The sequence below is a fragment of the Canis aureus genome, chromosome 21, assembly GCF_053574225.1.
Source record: "Canis aureus isolate CA01 chromosome 21, VMU_Caureus_v.1.0, whole genome shotgun sequence".
Classification (NCBI taxonomy): Eukaryota; Metazoa; Chordata; class Mammalia; order Carnivora; family Canidae; genus Canis; species Canis aureus.
Genome location: NC_135631.1, coordinates 45,079,262 through 45,095,455, shown reverse-complemented (window position 1 = coordinate 45,095,455; position 16,194 = coordinate 45,079,262). Strand labels below are relative to the sequence as shown.

Genomic DNA, 16,194 nt, shown 5'->3' with positions numbered 1-16,194 from the left:
AAACGTCCATAGCTTCAGATATTAAAAACTACTTCAGTGACATGGGGAGATGCTCAGAATACGAAGTGAGCTGAAACAAGAATACAAAACCCTGTGCATATTGTCCCTGTAACTCATCAATGTATTTGTAATCCACAAGATAATATTCATACCCATGTATCTGCAGAGGAGAAATGTGAAACTAGTATTGGTCCGTTTTACAACTAAAGAAATTAGAGCTTAAAGAATGTAGGCTTCCCGTTCAGCCCAAGGCAGTAGTAAGTCCATGCCGGAATGAGCTGGACTAATGGGCCCTGAAAGGTTTAAGGACTGCAATTCCTTGCGGGAACACTAGGGAGCTGGATGAATTAAGATTGGAGCAAAGCCCTCTTGCTCGGAGGTGTGGAGATTGGTGCCAGCATGATGTCATCAGGATAGAGCTCTGAATTCACTGAGGCTGAGAGATGGGTCATATGGGGCCACCGTTGATTCTCCCTGTGAATGAACAGAGAGCCTGCCAAGACCAGAAGATCTAACTTATGTGTACATGTACATGTGTGTGTATGTGTGGCTGTGTGTAAGTTCTCTTTCCGTGTTCTCACTTCTGAGCATGTTAGCTCCTGTAACCCATACCACCTAAATGTTCTGTTGCAGTATTATTAGCAAGCACGTCTGACTCCCCAGGTAACTGAAGTACTAAGGCATTTAATGACTTGTCCAGGTCCCAGAGCAGGTACACAGTGAGGTGGCCAAGAAGGGGAGGGACACACATCAGCTGGCTCCTCTTGACTATTGCACTAAACCACTTCTTCACTGCAGGACAATACAAAGAACAAGACATTGTCCCCCACAGTGGAGATAGACTGATATCGAACATTAACCCACACAAATTATTATGATGTGTGAAGCATATGTGCAGGACTTGAGTGATTAGGTGTCTTCAGAGAATAACTAAAATGTCAAGAAATTATCAATTGATTTTTTAAATATAAAACAGGGAAAAGACCCTTATTTTTAATTTCTAATAATAGAATCTGCAGTGGGCTTCTTGTAGGAATAATGATCTCTCCTTGCAGTTTTCCTGGAGAACTATTCGTCTTAATGATGAATTCCCCAAAGAACATCAACATACTCATTCACTCTGTCTCCTATTTGAAGGCCCCACAGTTTATTGCTCAGCTTTGAGATCAACTGGGGGAAAGAAGGATTTGCAGGCCAGGTACACATGAGAGGTGGAATGAGATATATGATCCTTCAGTTCTTCTTCTCCCACCTCAGTTGGGTTCATATTCTTTGATTGTCATTTTAACCCATGACAGTTTCTTATTGGGGGGACCATTGCTTTCTTGAGCCTGAACATAACCATCTATATTTTTTATTGGAGGCTAGAACCTGAGTGGAATACAGCGAGTGTAGGAAGATGAACAGGTTCCAAAAGGAATGCATGGAAAGTGTGCATTCCTCTTCTCAAGGAATCTTTGCTACACTATTTTGCTTCTCAAAATATCTTTGCTAAATGCTTTTTCTCATGTCACATACAGAAGAGCAGTGTACCTTCATAATATAGTGTCTTCAGATAACAGACTTCAGGAGACAAAAGTTATATCAGCTTTTCAATATGAGCACTAGAAAAATTAGTGAAAATTAATGATAAACAAATGGAAAGAAGCGATTAATTTATCTTGGATTCAAATGATAGAATACTATGAAACCATTAAAAATGGGAAACGAACTAGGGGTGGTAGAAGGGGAGGAGGGCGGGGGGTGGGAGTGAATGGGTGACGGGCACTGGGTATTATTCTGTATGTTAGTAAATTGAACACCAATAAAAAAAAATGGCATTTTTAAGATTGATTAATAAAAGTGAAATGTTTCCATTCAAATATCAAAAAAACTAAATAAAGTTCAAATGACTGTATTTTAAATCTCAAATATGTAAAAGTCTCTCTTGGTGGAAGAAAGAAAATGAAAGGAAATATTTGAGTTTTAAGATAACCTTTTTGTCTGTCAGAGAGAATGCGTTATTTCCTTCCTTCTATTGACTTTACATTTTCAAAAAAAAAGTACTACAAGAATTTTCACAATGAAAATATTATTTCCCAAGATCAGTTTTTGTTTTTCAATAATTATAAAAATACAAATGGAAAACTTAGAAAGGATGTATTATTGCCATGCACAGAATATGCTTTATGTTTATTATCATTTATCAGGTATGCATACTTCATGTTCATTCTCAATTTTAGACTGGTAATAGTACTTTCTCAAGTTTGAAAGGATATTTATTTCAGCAAGTACAGATGTGAGAACTGAGACAAAGAAAGATTAAATGCCTCAGCCCACATCCAAAAGGGGTAAGTACCATAGGATGCTGATTTTCATAAGCCATTAGTGAGGATATTCACAAAAAAGTTGGTAAGGCTCTGATAAATTTTCAATATCTAGAGATAACTAAATGTGTTAAATGGCAGATGAGGGAGTTTAATTATCCATAGTCATGAAAAATACTGTTCTCATAGATGATTTAAAGATGTATAGTATTGCTTACAGTAATGAGTTAATCAAAAGAAGAGAATATAAAGTCAAATATGCAACTCTCACTTTAAAATGTATATTTAGGGATCCCTGGGTGGCGCAGCGGTTTGGCGCCTGCCTTTGGCCCAGGGCGCGATCCTGGAGACCTGGGATCGAATCCCACATCGGGCTCCCGGTGCATGGAGCCTGCTTCTCCCTCTGCCTGTGTCTCTGCCTCTCTCTCTCTCTCTCTGTGTGACTATCATAAATAAATAAAAATTAAAAATAAAATAAAATAAAATGTATATTTATATATAAAACACCAAGCAATCCTATTGCTTGTCATAAATACATAGAGAAAATTCAAAGTAAAAGTAAGTCATGGGTACCTTATATTGTCATTTTTATACCTCATTTTACTCAGATTTTCTTTAAGAACTACTGTTACTTATACGTGTTCTCATATTTACCAGATCTGTGTCTTTGCATAAGTCATTTCTCTCTGCCAGCGTCCTCATTTGTGAAATGGAGGTTAATCATAACAGCTGTTATGTGACTGCAGAGATGATTAGGTAAAATAGTACAAGAAAATGTTTAGAACAATGCCGGACATATTACAAGTCCACAATGCACATTAGATGTCTATTAATTGTAAAGCTTTTCACTACACATGAAACATAACATTGCTTTGAGAACTATCCTGCGTGTGACATCATGCTCATGAGAGAGTTGCAAGGTTCAGGACAAGTAGAAGCTGGTTTTCAGAGGCTTTTCTGACCCATGTATCCCCAGAAATTTCAGCCTAGTCCCTTCTTGGAAGCACCCAGGTTATAAATGAAATCTGATTTCTCTGAGCCCTAATCTGCCTGGTGACATCTCAATCAACGTTAAAAAACCCAAAAATACTCCAGTGGAGTATTTTCAATAACATCACATGCATATTCAGTAACATCAATGAAATATTTCAGGGTCTTATTGTTGTTCTTTTGTGCTGTGTTACAGAAAAGGAAGATCAAATTTCTATCTGAGTCTCGAATCAACAGCAAATCAGAGACAGGTAGACATGGGGGCTGAAGCCAGTAGGCCTGTCCTCATGTTACTGAGCAATGTTTCTGCAGCATAAGATTCCAGGGGGTTGGCTGAGTGGGTGTGAAAACCATCCTGCCCCTGGCCAGAAGACATATTTGTAACAGGAATTTCTTTCCAGATTGAGGGCCCTCTTACCTCATCTGCCCAGCATACATAGGGCACAGGAAGCCTCAGAATTGCTTGTATCTGTGGCAGATCATGAACAACCCGAGGGAATTATCTAAGCCACCACTTCTTCTGAGAAACCTGAATTAGCCTCATCCTCCTGCTGCTGACCTGACAAGTCCTGCTAACAGGGACCTCACTTCTTACCTTGTTGCTGGGAAATCAGCCAGGCCACAGGATGCCCCTGCTGGAAGCAGTCATCTTCTCATCCCTCTTGAGTCTGTGAGTTGCCCCTGGTCACTTCAGTCTGCAAGAGAGATTCAAGAAATTCTTTATTGTTGCCTTTTTCTGTATCATTTGTTCATGAGAATTTCTCTTCTTTGCCTGAAGTTGGCCTTGGGCGGGTGACGTTGGAGCAACCTGAATTATCAATTTCCAGAGAAAGAGATGAGAGTGTCCACTTACCTTGGAAACTGTCCACTGAGGACTCTAACAGTGAAGTCATGCAGAAACCAGTGGCAGAAACCAGATCAAGGAGAGGATATCTATCATTCACCTCAATAAAGCTTGCTTATGATTGCAGAGGTGAGAAGACAACAAACTTAGACTTCAATTTTGAAAATAAATTTCTTAGAGGAAGATGAGTCCATGTACTACTATACCCGCCAGATTTGGATCTGTAGCACCAGAATTGCCAAGAGAAGTTGCACAAGAACCATCCTCAGATCTGGACCCATGTCTTTTTCAATATGGCAACCAGAAAGGCTACACAGCTGAATGGCAATCTGACCCTCTCCTCTGCAGTATTTTCTGAATTTTCTAGCAAGACGTTGTAGATTTTGCTCGCACACTGATCCGCACGGGATATCATCAATTATGGTACATACTAATGAAGTTTGATCCTATTTCCTACTAAATTCAGCTGTCTAGGAACTCTGAAAACACAGATGGTTTAGAGAAAAATCCATTTGTCTTCTAATTCACTGTAGAGACAAAGAATTCTACTGTTAATGAAGACAGGAGAGGGGCATATATATTACACAAATATTTCTTGCTGTTATTACTTGCGATTTTATTCATGGATATTATAGTTTTTCAGAGGTAGAATATTACTACCCTGTTAGCCATACTGAAGGAATCTATGGACCATTATGCCCATAAGTAAACAATCACTTATTTGGTGTAAAGGAGAGACTAAGTTATAAGTTCTGTATCCTAGAGGTAGAAGCAGCACCTCACTCCACATTCAGGGATCAATAATGAGACAAAACCACCATTGCTCCATTGGGACAGGCCCCTGAACACATCAAGTGCCCCCAACATGGCAGATATGCCTCTAAGACCATGTTTTCTAGGGTTCTGCAAAGAAAAGAAACATCCCCAATGAGATGCAGGATGGGTATCTCATCAGATGATTAAAATGATCAGATGATTAAAATGAAGGATGATACAGCCTCCCTTAATCTCAAGAAAGGAAAGATAATATCTCTTACAAATTAATAAAATAAGGAATATTAATAGAGAATTTAATTCTGTAATTAGTAGGTGGATGGTTATGAGTTTTCAAAAAAACAGTGGAACACACAGGTAATATGTGAGATTATCAAAACTCCTCTCCCATGTCCTTAGCGTCCACTTTCAAGTGATGAGGAAAAACCTTTACCTCAGAAAAATTTGGTATTTTTGATAACTTGGATATCTGACCACATAACTGCCATGCCTGTACTTTACCCGTAGTTCCTGAAATCAGGACAGCACCTCCATTCTCTGTTTTCATTCTAAGAATCATGTGGTGCTATCAAGTGCAGAGATGCTATGGAAAGCAGAATGAATTACTCCCGTAGCAGTGTCAGTCCCTTCCCAGGGACAAAGTCAGGATCTTGTATCCCACACCTTATCCATCGTGATTCTTGACTGGGGTTGGGTCCCAGCGGGAGGAACCCGAGGGTCTCAAAATGGCCTCACGTGGCCCCTAACATATCTACAGAAACAAAGGTAAGAAAACCCCTGAAAATAATATAGAGTCAGAGAACAAGAATCCTTTCCAGAAAGAAGGGAATGAAAAGAGGGATTAAGTTTCTCACAGTATCTATGCAAAATACTTTCACAGATTATTTCATTTAATCCTCTAAAGAGCAGCATAGAATCTGATGAGGTGGCTCCTTGAGGACTGATCTCAGGAGATAGAGTCACCTTGACTTTTCAACATACAATAACCATTAAACACTACAATGATGACCAGTAAGGAAAGGGAAATATTATCTGTGTGGCTTTGAAGTGACAAGATTCTACATAGCTGTAAAAACCATGTTTTTTGAAAGATTATATGTAAAATTTACAAATTTACTGAAGGCCAAAGCAAGTCTCCCTCCATCTAGGCCTTTGTGAGCATTTCTAAGGTGTGCATATTAAGTTCCATGGGGCCCAGAACATGTCTCCCCAAGAGAAGACTTGATCAAGATGGAGAGCCCAAGGTGGAGTCCGTATTTTCAGCACTCCTGTAGTCAATATTTTATTGGTTTTTACATTTAATGATGAGATTGTTTACATAAAAATTTAAAATGTAACTGTATATATGACACTTAAAATGGCTAGGTAGTTATATTTTCCTATCTAATAGAATTACTACATTGTATCTCTCAAAAAACCCCAAAACTAAAAAATTACAATTACCCATAATGATAATAGTGATTATCATAGAACAAGGTTTCCACAAACTGCGCCCATGCCATGCACACTTTATAAATACAGTTTTATTGAAACACAACCTTGACCATATGCTTACAAATAGTCTATAGCAGTTTGCACTACAATGGCAAGGTTGGGTAGTTGCAACAGACACCCACAAAGAAAACCTAAAATGTTGACCATTTGGCCCTCTACAGAACATGTTCGTCAATCACTGCCCTGGAATGCTATACTGCAGAGTGATTTTTATTTTTATTTTATGTCTCTCTATTCCTCAGGGTTTCCTCAATAACCCTTTGTTACATATCCATCCTCCCCAAATTAACTGTCTTACTCTGGATAAATGACTTATCTTTGATTCATTTCCCTCATTTACAAATGGAAAATATAGTTATATTTACCTGAAAGAACTGCTGAGAGAGAGGTAACTTAAATAATACATTGAAAGTTCCTACAAATGGTTGGAACATGTATAATGCTCACAATATTGAGGGGTTACATTGCTTACATGGGTTATTGTGGCATATTTGAAAATAATATAACAAAATATGAAACAAAAACCATAACCTATTCTTTTCTTTTTTATTTTAAATTATAGAAATAAGTGAAATAGAAAAAATTTTCTTTCAGAGATTTCTGATAGAACACCTACCCCTGACATTCCTGGAACACAAACATCCCTATTCATTTCATAACTGTCTATGACTGCTTTGGAGCTATAGTAGGAAAGGCAATGAATCACAACAGAGACAATAGGGCCAAACAGGTTAAATAAAATATTTATCTGGCCCTATACAGAAAAAAATTTGTCAGGGGTGTCTGGATGGGTCAGCCAGTGAAATGTCTGCCTTTGGCTCAGGTCATGATCCCAGGGTCCTGAGATCAAGCCCCATATTGGGCTCCCTGCTCAGCAGGAAGTCTGGTTCTCCCTCTCCCTGTATCCCCTGCTCATGCTCTCTCTCTTGCTCTCTCTCTATATCAAATAAATAAGTAAAATCTTAAAAAAAGAAAAAAATTTTGCAGTCCCTCCTATGCAAGAAAGAATAAAGGAATGGGTTTGTAACTATAACTAAAATTCAAAATGCAATAAGAAAATATATTGACAAATTTTAATACATGAAGACAAAAACAAAGCTTGCATGACAAAAAGCAGCAAACGTGAAATCAAAGGACAACAAACAAACCATGAGGAAATATTTGCAACCTGTATAGCAGATAATGGCCAACGATCTCCACAATAAAAATGCATTTAAAAAATGGAGGCAAAACATCTAAAATAGCAAAGACATGAAAAGCCAATTAATGAAGAGAAATATAAAAATAACTCTTAAACATATAAAAAGTGCAAACTTCACCATAATAATGTAAAGTAAAACTACATTGGGATACCATTTCCCTCTCATGAGACTGGCAATAATAAAAGTTTGACAATACATTCTGTTGGTGAAACTGTGGAAGAAAACCGGCATTCTTACACATTGCTGGTAATGATGTGAAATACAATTCTTTTGGGGTGGAATTTAGAAATATCTAACAAAAGTTCATATACCTTTCAATCTAGCAAAAATACTTTTAGAAATTCACTCTGAAGGCATAATTTCAACATTATGAACATATATATGCATAAAGATATTCACCATGTAACTGTAAAATGTTGGAAATTACATAAACATCCAGACATAGGAGATTGGTTGAATAAATGTCACATGCATATAATAGAGGATTATACACTGTAAAACAGATGTGAGATACCAAGTCAAATGTATTGTACATATTAGGAATTCACAATTGGATATTTAAATTTAAAAATAGGACCATTTACAATAGCAACAACAGTATCAACAAATCTATAGAATGCTTAGAAAAAATGTATTAAAATATGAAGGATTCATATGCTGAAAATGATAAAACTTTAATGGCAGAAGTTGAAGAAGAACTTAATAAATGGACAGGTATACCATGTTTATAGATTAGAATACTCAATATTGGATTAAAATCTCAAAGTCCATTCTTCTAGTTCATGAGTTGTACAATAGATAATAGAAGCCTTCAGATTAATAAGCCTCTTACTAATAAACCCCTAATTCTATGTCCTTAACCCAGTCAATTCTGGAGCAGGTTAAGTTTAGGCATTTTTTATTAAAAAGTTTTTAAGATGTCAAAATTCTCTAAAAGGGAAATAGATTCAATATAATCCCAATGAAAATCCCAGGAGGAATTTCATAGAATCAATAAACTAAAAAAAGAAATCAATAAAATGTTTACAAAATTCATATAGGAATGCAAAGGACAAAGCATTACCAAATCAGTTTTAAAACGTTTAAATACTTACTATTAAGCCTTATAATCAAGACATTGGAGTATTGGCTAATGCATAGATGCATAGATAAGAGGAACAGAATTCAGAAATAGGGAAACCCATAAGGGATTAATTTCTAACACAGTGCCAAGGAAATTCAATGAACAAAGAATAGACCATTCAACAAATGGTACTGGATCAATTGTTCACCTGTGTGAAAAAAACTAAACCTCAGTTTATACTAAACATCATATATGCAAACTAATTAAAATTGGATTATAGGTCTAAATGTAAAATCTAAAACAATAAAACTTCTAGATAAAAACACAGAAGGAAATCTTTGTGACTTTGAGTGAAGATTTCTCATTCAGACACAAAAAGCAAGATCATAAAATAAATATTTGATAAATTAAACTTCCTCAAAATTAACATTTCTGTTCTTTGCAAAACTAAAAAAAGGAATAAAATGGAAAATTTCAAGTAAATGGAAAGAAAACCCACAAACTAAAAGAAAATATTTTCAAAATATCTATCAGAGAAAAGACTGGTATTCAGAATACGGAGAGAAATATCAAAACTCAGGAAGAAAAAAAAACCAATTAAAATATGGTGAAGAGAAATAATGGCAATTTGGGCAAAAGTCATGTGAAACTTACTTCTCTCCTGTTTTTGATAGATAGAAGAATTTTATTGTAAATGAGACTTTTAATTAAAGAAAAAACAAAAGCAGAAAAACAGGAAAGAGCACCTGCTGGTACCCAGAGATGTAGAGAGCTGGAAATGGCACAGCTCCCATCTAATAATAACATCCAAAAAGACAGGACAAATGGAAAATCTGTGACTTTGTTTGAAGCCATCAAAGAACAGAAGTTGCAGGGTACAGTGACTTCCTCACACATTGAAGACAGGCACTTGCAGAGAGAAACAGGATGTGAGCATTTGCTCACCTTGGACAGACGTTGTCAAGCATATCCACCTGGTCAGAAGATTAAAGTAGAATTGTTAATGAAATAATAAGTGCTGAGTATAGACTAGTGGGAGAGTGCGAAGCCAGAGGAGAGAGATATATATGGTATTTCCCAACACCATTTAAGCTTCTTCTCCAGGAACACCATAAAATTCTTGCAGAGAAGATCAGGGACAATCCAGAAAGAACTTCCCCCTTGGTGCTGCAGGAGGGTATGAACAGCTACTGCTGAAATCCACCCAGACCTCATCTACCCCCATCATCACTGTAGGAAACAAGTGATTTCATTGTAGGGGAAGGTTCAGGTGGAATCGCACTGCAGTTGAAGGAACACAAAGGAGGCAACCACAGCAACTTTGCCCAGAACCACCTCCTCTATGTCCAAAAGTAACAAGTTTATACCTGAGGAAGGACATGCATCCAAACCACAGCCTGAAGGAGATGGGTACCTGCTGTAGCTGGGGAAGGGAGACGAGGATTGAAAATGTTCTACCTCTGGAAAAGAGGCGAGAGTATCTGGGTAGGTCACATCCTTAAGATTCAGTTTCACTGTATCTGCTTAAAATTGAGAATTAATAGAAATATCAGAGAATGTCTCCTTTCTTGACCTTCCCCCCCGCCCCCATGCTGGCAAACCTTGGGTAAAAGTCACAGTGGAATAGAGCTAAGAGAGCTACGAGAGATAGATTTTCTCTGGGGAGCAGAACAAAGGGAAGATTCAAAGACAAGTGAAGAGACAAAGACAAGCTAAACAGGAGAACTTTTAAGTTTCTGAACTCTGACAACTACTTTGACCCTGATACATAGCAAGAACGAACTTCAATGCAGCCTAACTCCTGACCAGGGAACCCAAACACCCACACTAACGGCCTCGCAGAAAAGATGTGCTCATTTTCAAGCACAAAATAAATTTACCTCAGTATCTTCTATACCACACAACATGTTCAGCTTTCAACCAAACATTTCAGGGGCATATAAAAGACAAGGAGAAACAGTCTGAGGACACAAAGCAATCATCAGAACAGTCTGAGGACACAAAGCAATCGTCATGACACAGATGTTGGAAATATCAGGAATTTAAAATAACTGATTAATATGTTAAAGACTCTAATCTAGCAGAAAAGGTGGACGACATGCAAGACAAGACAGGTAAATTCAGCAAAAATTATGCAAAGACCCAAATGGAAGTTATGGAAAAGAACCAAAGGAAATGCAAGAATAAAAAACAAGGTAATAGAAATGAAGGATACCTTGAAAGGCTCACCAGTGGATTTAAGAGATGCAAGGAAATAATTAGTTAACATAAAGGCAGGGTACTAGAAATTACCTAAACTGCAATGGAAGGACAATGGTGGGGTGGGGAGTGGACACAGAGACAGAGACAGAGATTGGTTTACAGAGAGAGGATGACACAGGGAGAAGAAGCAGATAATCACAACTCGTAGAAGAGAATTATAAGAACTACCTCCCACTCTCACTTTCTGATTTGAAACAATAAAGGACTTTAGTCCTTTAATAAGAAAATGGCTTCTTTACACTAATATCATTGGATGGTAACAACCGCAGAGTGATGAGAGGAATCTACTGATAAATGAATTAGTAGCCCAGGATGTTTTATTTTATTTTTTTTTAAATTATACTGGTTGATTTTATTTTATTTTTTTAATAATAAATTTATTTTTTATTGGTGTTCAATTTGCCAACATACAGAATAACACCCAGTGCTCAACCCGTCAAGTGCCCCCCTCGGTGCCCGTCACTCATTCACCCCCACCACCCGCCCTCCTCCCCTTCCACCACCCCTAGTTCATTTCCCAGAGTTAGGAGTCTTCATGTTCTGTCTCCCTTTCTGTTATTTCCCACACATTTCCTCTCCCTTCCCTTCTATTCCCTTTCACTATTATTTATATTCCCCAAATGAATGAGACCATAAAATGTTTGTCCTTCTCTGATTGACTTATTTCACTCAGCATAATACCCTCCAGTTCCATCCACGTTGAAGCAAATGGTGGGTATTTGCAGGATGTTTTAGGGTAAATACTGTGGGTCCCTTTCTCGCAGTCTAGGGAGAGGTCTTAGCTGTGTGTTCAGAGCACCACTCCCTCTAGTAAATCAGCCCTCAGATTTGCTCTGTGATCAGTCCAATATTCAACCACTTGTCCTGGCAGGAGCTGGCAGGTTGCTGCTCCTACCAAAGTCATCCTGGGGGCCTCCCTGTGGAGCTGTGAGTGGCTTTACCCATGAGACATTTCATTCAATGAAGAAAGGAGATAGAAAGCATTGAAAATCAAGTCAGCCCATGTGGGCAGAAGAAAGCCTCCATGGTCATTCAAACTAAGCTGACAAATTCCACCATGATCTTGAATTCTGGACGAAGAAAAAACATTAAGTCTAGACCTCAAGCTTTCCTTCAATAGAAAACAAAATGTGAGGCAGCCCAGGTGGCTCAGTGGTTTAGCGCCACCTTCAGCCCAGGGCCTGATCCTGGAGACCAGGGATCAAGTCCCATGTCATGCTCCCTGCATGGAGCCTGCTTCTCCCTCTGCCTGTGTCTCTGCCTCTCTCTCTCTCTGTGTCTCTCATGAATAAATAAATAAAATCTTTAAAAAGAAAAAAGAAAACAAAATGTGTACTATTTCACAAATGTCGAAATTTCACTAATTGTTGCTTTTGTTCTTTCAGATACAAGTGGAAACATTTTAATAACACAACTCTTTATATTAATTTCCAAAAAAAAAAATAAGAAAAGAGTCCATGGTAATAAAACAAAGGATTTTTTTTCCCTCCAAGATGTTTCTTCATTCACAGCAGAGTATAGTAAGGTCACAGCATCTAAAGAAATAACTATAGTAAGTAATATTTAATATTCCCTGAAATTTGTGAACTTTCTACAGTAGAAACTATTACTCTATAAAATATACACACCTCTGCATGAAGTGTGGGGTTATTATCTCATTTGTTATCATATATAGTAATAAGACTTTTCTTCCAATTCTCATGATAGCTGTATAGCTCCCCACACTCTCACAAAATGTGGTGAAAAAATGTATAACTCAGAGAGAAAAACAGCTCAAGGATAGGTGTTTTTCAAGCAAAACTTAAAGGAAAAATTTGAGGTTACTGTTCCCAAGGGGAAAACAACTTTGTATTATTATAACATAGGTATTTTGGTGAGGTCTTCTGGGATCTGATAGCTCATTATATCAGAAACATAATAAAATAACAGAGACAGGTCTTACTGAGAAGGTCTTTCATTGGTCCTAAAGCAAACTTTCCTCCCCTGCCCTTGCCTTTGAGGAACAAGGGCTGCACACACAGCAAATGGGATGTGGGAAACCAGGATGGCAAATAACTTGTCCAAAGCTAGATATCCACAGAGGCAGGGCTACACACGCATATCTGAGGATCACGGAATAGCTTCCAGGAGGCTTCTTCATTCAACAAATCAGGCAACTGGATATATTTTCAAATTTTAATTTTAATAAGGAAATTGATTTTTCTATGGGAGATAGAATTCTACAAATTTCTTCTCATTCCAAGAAAATATTGTAATCACAGAAATTATTTTTTGAATTTTGCATTGCCTGGTAAAGACTTGTGTTGCCAAATGGTAAATGTGGCTTACTAAAAATGGAGAACGTTGTTCACATTTCTCAAATATATTTCTGTTGACATGTTTGCATTTTTAGTTACTGAGGCGTGTCCTCTTTCAGAAATACAATCCCAAATTGCTGGTACAGCAAGCCTGTGAGGCAGGCCTCACAAACAGAAGGGCTTTTCCTCTGAGGCATCTCTGAGCAGTTTCACACACTTGAACACCTGGAAATCAAAACCTCTTAATTCTCTGAACACATTTCCTGGTAATTCAGAAAAGTCGTTGGTTGACCACTTGGTCCTGATCTCTTCTGGGTTTTTTTTTGGTTTTCTTTTCTTTTCTTTTCTTTTCTTTTCTTTTCTTTTCTTTTCTTTTCTTCTCTTCTCTTCTCTTCTCTTCTCTTCTTTTCTTTCTTTCTTTCTTTCTTTCTTTCTTTCTTTCTTTCTTTCTTTTCTCTTTCTCTTTCTTTCTTTCTCTTTCTTTCTTTCTTTCTTTCTTTCTTTCTTTCTTTCTTTCTTTTTCCTTCCTTCCTTCCTTCCTTCCTTCCTTCCTTCCTTCCTTCCTTCCTTCCTTCCTTCTTTCCTTCTTTCTTTCCTTCCTCTCTTTCTTTCCTCATTTGTTCTTATCATTCCCATTTGCTATCAGCACATTTCCATAATTACTGTCTCCATGGAAAACAGACATTTTTGTCAATTGATCTGAGGAAAACTTACTAAATATCAGATGTCATGAAGCATATATTCAAATGCTTCCAAAAGAACCCAGATCAAATTGTCAGTACAAGGTTTTCATCTGCTGTCCTACCATGAAGCTCAGGAGAAAGCTGACATTTTTATAAACCTCTAACCAGTGTGATAACTTCCTATGATGCTGGATCAAGAGATTAACAGAAGGAATTAGGCTCATAGTAATTCCTCCTGGTAAGTAGCTTTGTTCTATTTTGATCTTGTGAATCAAAAAGTGATAGATGCTTTTTTGAAAAAAACCCTTGTAGGATCACCTCAGCTTTTGGACAGTAATTTTGCAGCTACAGGTCACTCTATATGGAATCAAAACTACTTTCTAAACAGTTTATTTACTTCCCTGATTGTAACCAGATTGGAATTCTACTTTTAGGAAAGGCACACGCAAAATATTAGACTCAGACTTGAAATTAAAATATTTGCAGGGCTGTGTAAACCATTGGTGTAAGTTATTGGCTCAATATATTTTTCTGTATGGGATCTTTTAAGTGATAAACACTTTGGGGAAGTACCTCTAGTATTAATATTGCTCCTTTCTTAATGAATAGTGCTCCTTTCTCTAATAACCTACTAAAACCTCTATGATTGCTTTTGATCTCATCTTTAACAGTGGTACAAAAAATTTAACTCTTACAGTAGATGACTATATAAAATCAATAAGTCCCACTTATTACTCTAGCTTCTTAGAGGGCAGGTTGAGAGGAGTCAACATTTGTGCTATTGTGACTCTTGTGATAATACCCAGAGAAGGTCCAGTAAAATGGAATTTCTGAGCTTAGTAAACCATTTCAAACCCAGAGTCCATGAAAAGAGTCTGTCTGCATGGCTTTACATCCTTATTTATTCATTTATTGTCTCAATAAACATTTACTTAAGACAGTTTCTATGCTGGATGCTAGAAGTAAAAGGGGCACAAAACAAAGTTCCAACACTCAAAAAGCATCTAGTCCAGAGGAATAAGTATTCTAGGTTGTGGTTTGATTGGGTCTCCTGGTTTTCAGCCTGTGATTCCCAGAGACACAGAACATTTTGGATTCATGAGCTCTTTTGCTTTCTTAATTTATGTAATACTTATTGTTTACAAAATCTGTATATTTTGTTTAGTGGAAAAATAAAATAAAGGAGCCCCAAACCATTCCAAGAGAATAATAATATTAGATAATATTTATTGAGGGCCAGATACCATGTTGGATAGTCTCAGTGCCTTATCTCAGTCTTCAACAGCCCTATCAGGAAATTCTTATTCCAATTGCACAGATAAAGAACACGAGGCTCAGAGAGGTTCAGATAGTTGCCTAAGGTCGCACAGCTAGTTACTATGGCAAAGTTTGGGATCCAATAAAACTTGTCCATTCCAAAGAGCATTTTCTAGATCATTATATGGTATTAGAGTATTAGAAACATTAAGATATATCTTTATTTCTGAATCTTTACTCTTCTGTAGCTTGACCTTTTAAGTTGACTCTTTAGATGAATATCTAATTAATTGTTAATCTCTCATAATTTGTATTACTCCTCATGGTGAAAACAATGCTTCTGCTTCTAATCATGGCACTAAAATTACCTCTCTTCCCCCTAAAAGATCAAGGAAGTCATGTCAAATATACACTTATTAAATTCTCGCGATGTGATTCAAAGGATTTTTCTATAAAATGACAAGTCCTTCTGATACCATTGCACTCATCTTCTTTCTATATTGGTACCAAATTGGCTGGAAATTTTGAAGCTGGCAGGATTTAAGCAGTTGTATTACATGCAGGATAATTGCATAACTCAGAGCTGCCTTTGCACTCATGCTGGGACAGTTGCAGGAATACCAAACCAAGTACAATCCTCTGATGAGCAGCTCAGAGTTTTAGATCAATACCTTGGAAATAGGGTAATTTCAAGTCCAAAGAGCAGTCTTTCAGGAAGAAACAGGTTAAGAGATCATCCATCATTAAGATTTCAGACTCTGTAACAACTCATCTGGCCTACTGTCAGTGAGAACTGGATTCTGGAAAGAACTTACTTTACAGTCAAACCAGATATCCACCCCTCAATGCATATAGATAATAAGTACTTGTAAAAATATTGAACATTTGTTTATTAAATACTCAAATATATTATTCTATTTTTGTTATTTTTTTAAATTATAGAAGTAGTAACTGTAGATTAGTCTAGGAAAGGAACTGATGTGATACGTGAAAATTTTTTAAGAAAAGAGATTTAGAAGTTT

General features: G+C 37.0%; 1 long non-coding RNA gene across 4 annotated transcripts in view; it reads right to left on the bottom strand.

The window, feature by feature from the left end:
• Positions 1-16,194, bottom strand: part of LOC144293020 (uncharacterized) — a 75,372-nt gene that overhangs the window by 11,286 nt on the left and 47,892 nt on the right. For 2 of the 4 annotated variants that reach the window (XR_013360462.1, XR_013360460.1), the window contains exon 2: positions 3,892-3,991. The exons of the other annotated variants lie outside the window; for them this stretch is intronic. This is a non-coding gene — a long non-coding RNA (uncharacterized LOC144293020). The remainder of the gene's footprint in view (positions 1-3,891; positions 3,992-16,194) is intronic. 4 annotated transcript variants of the gene reach the window in all.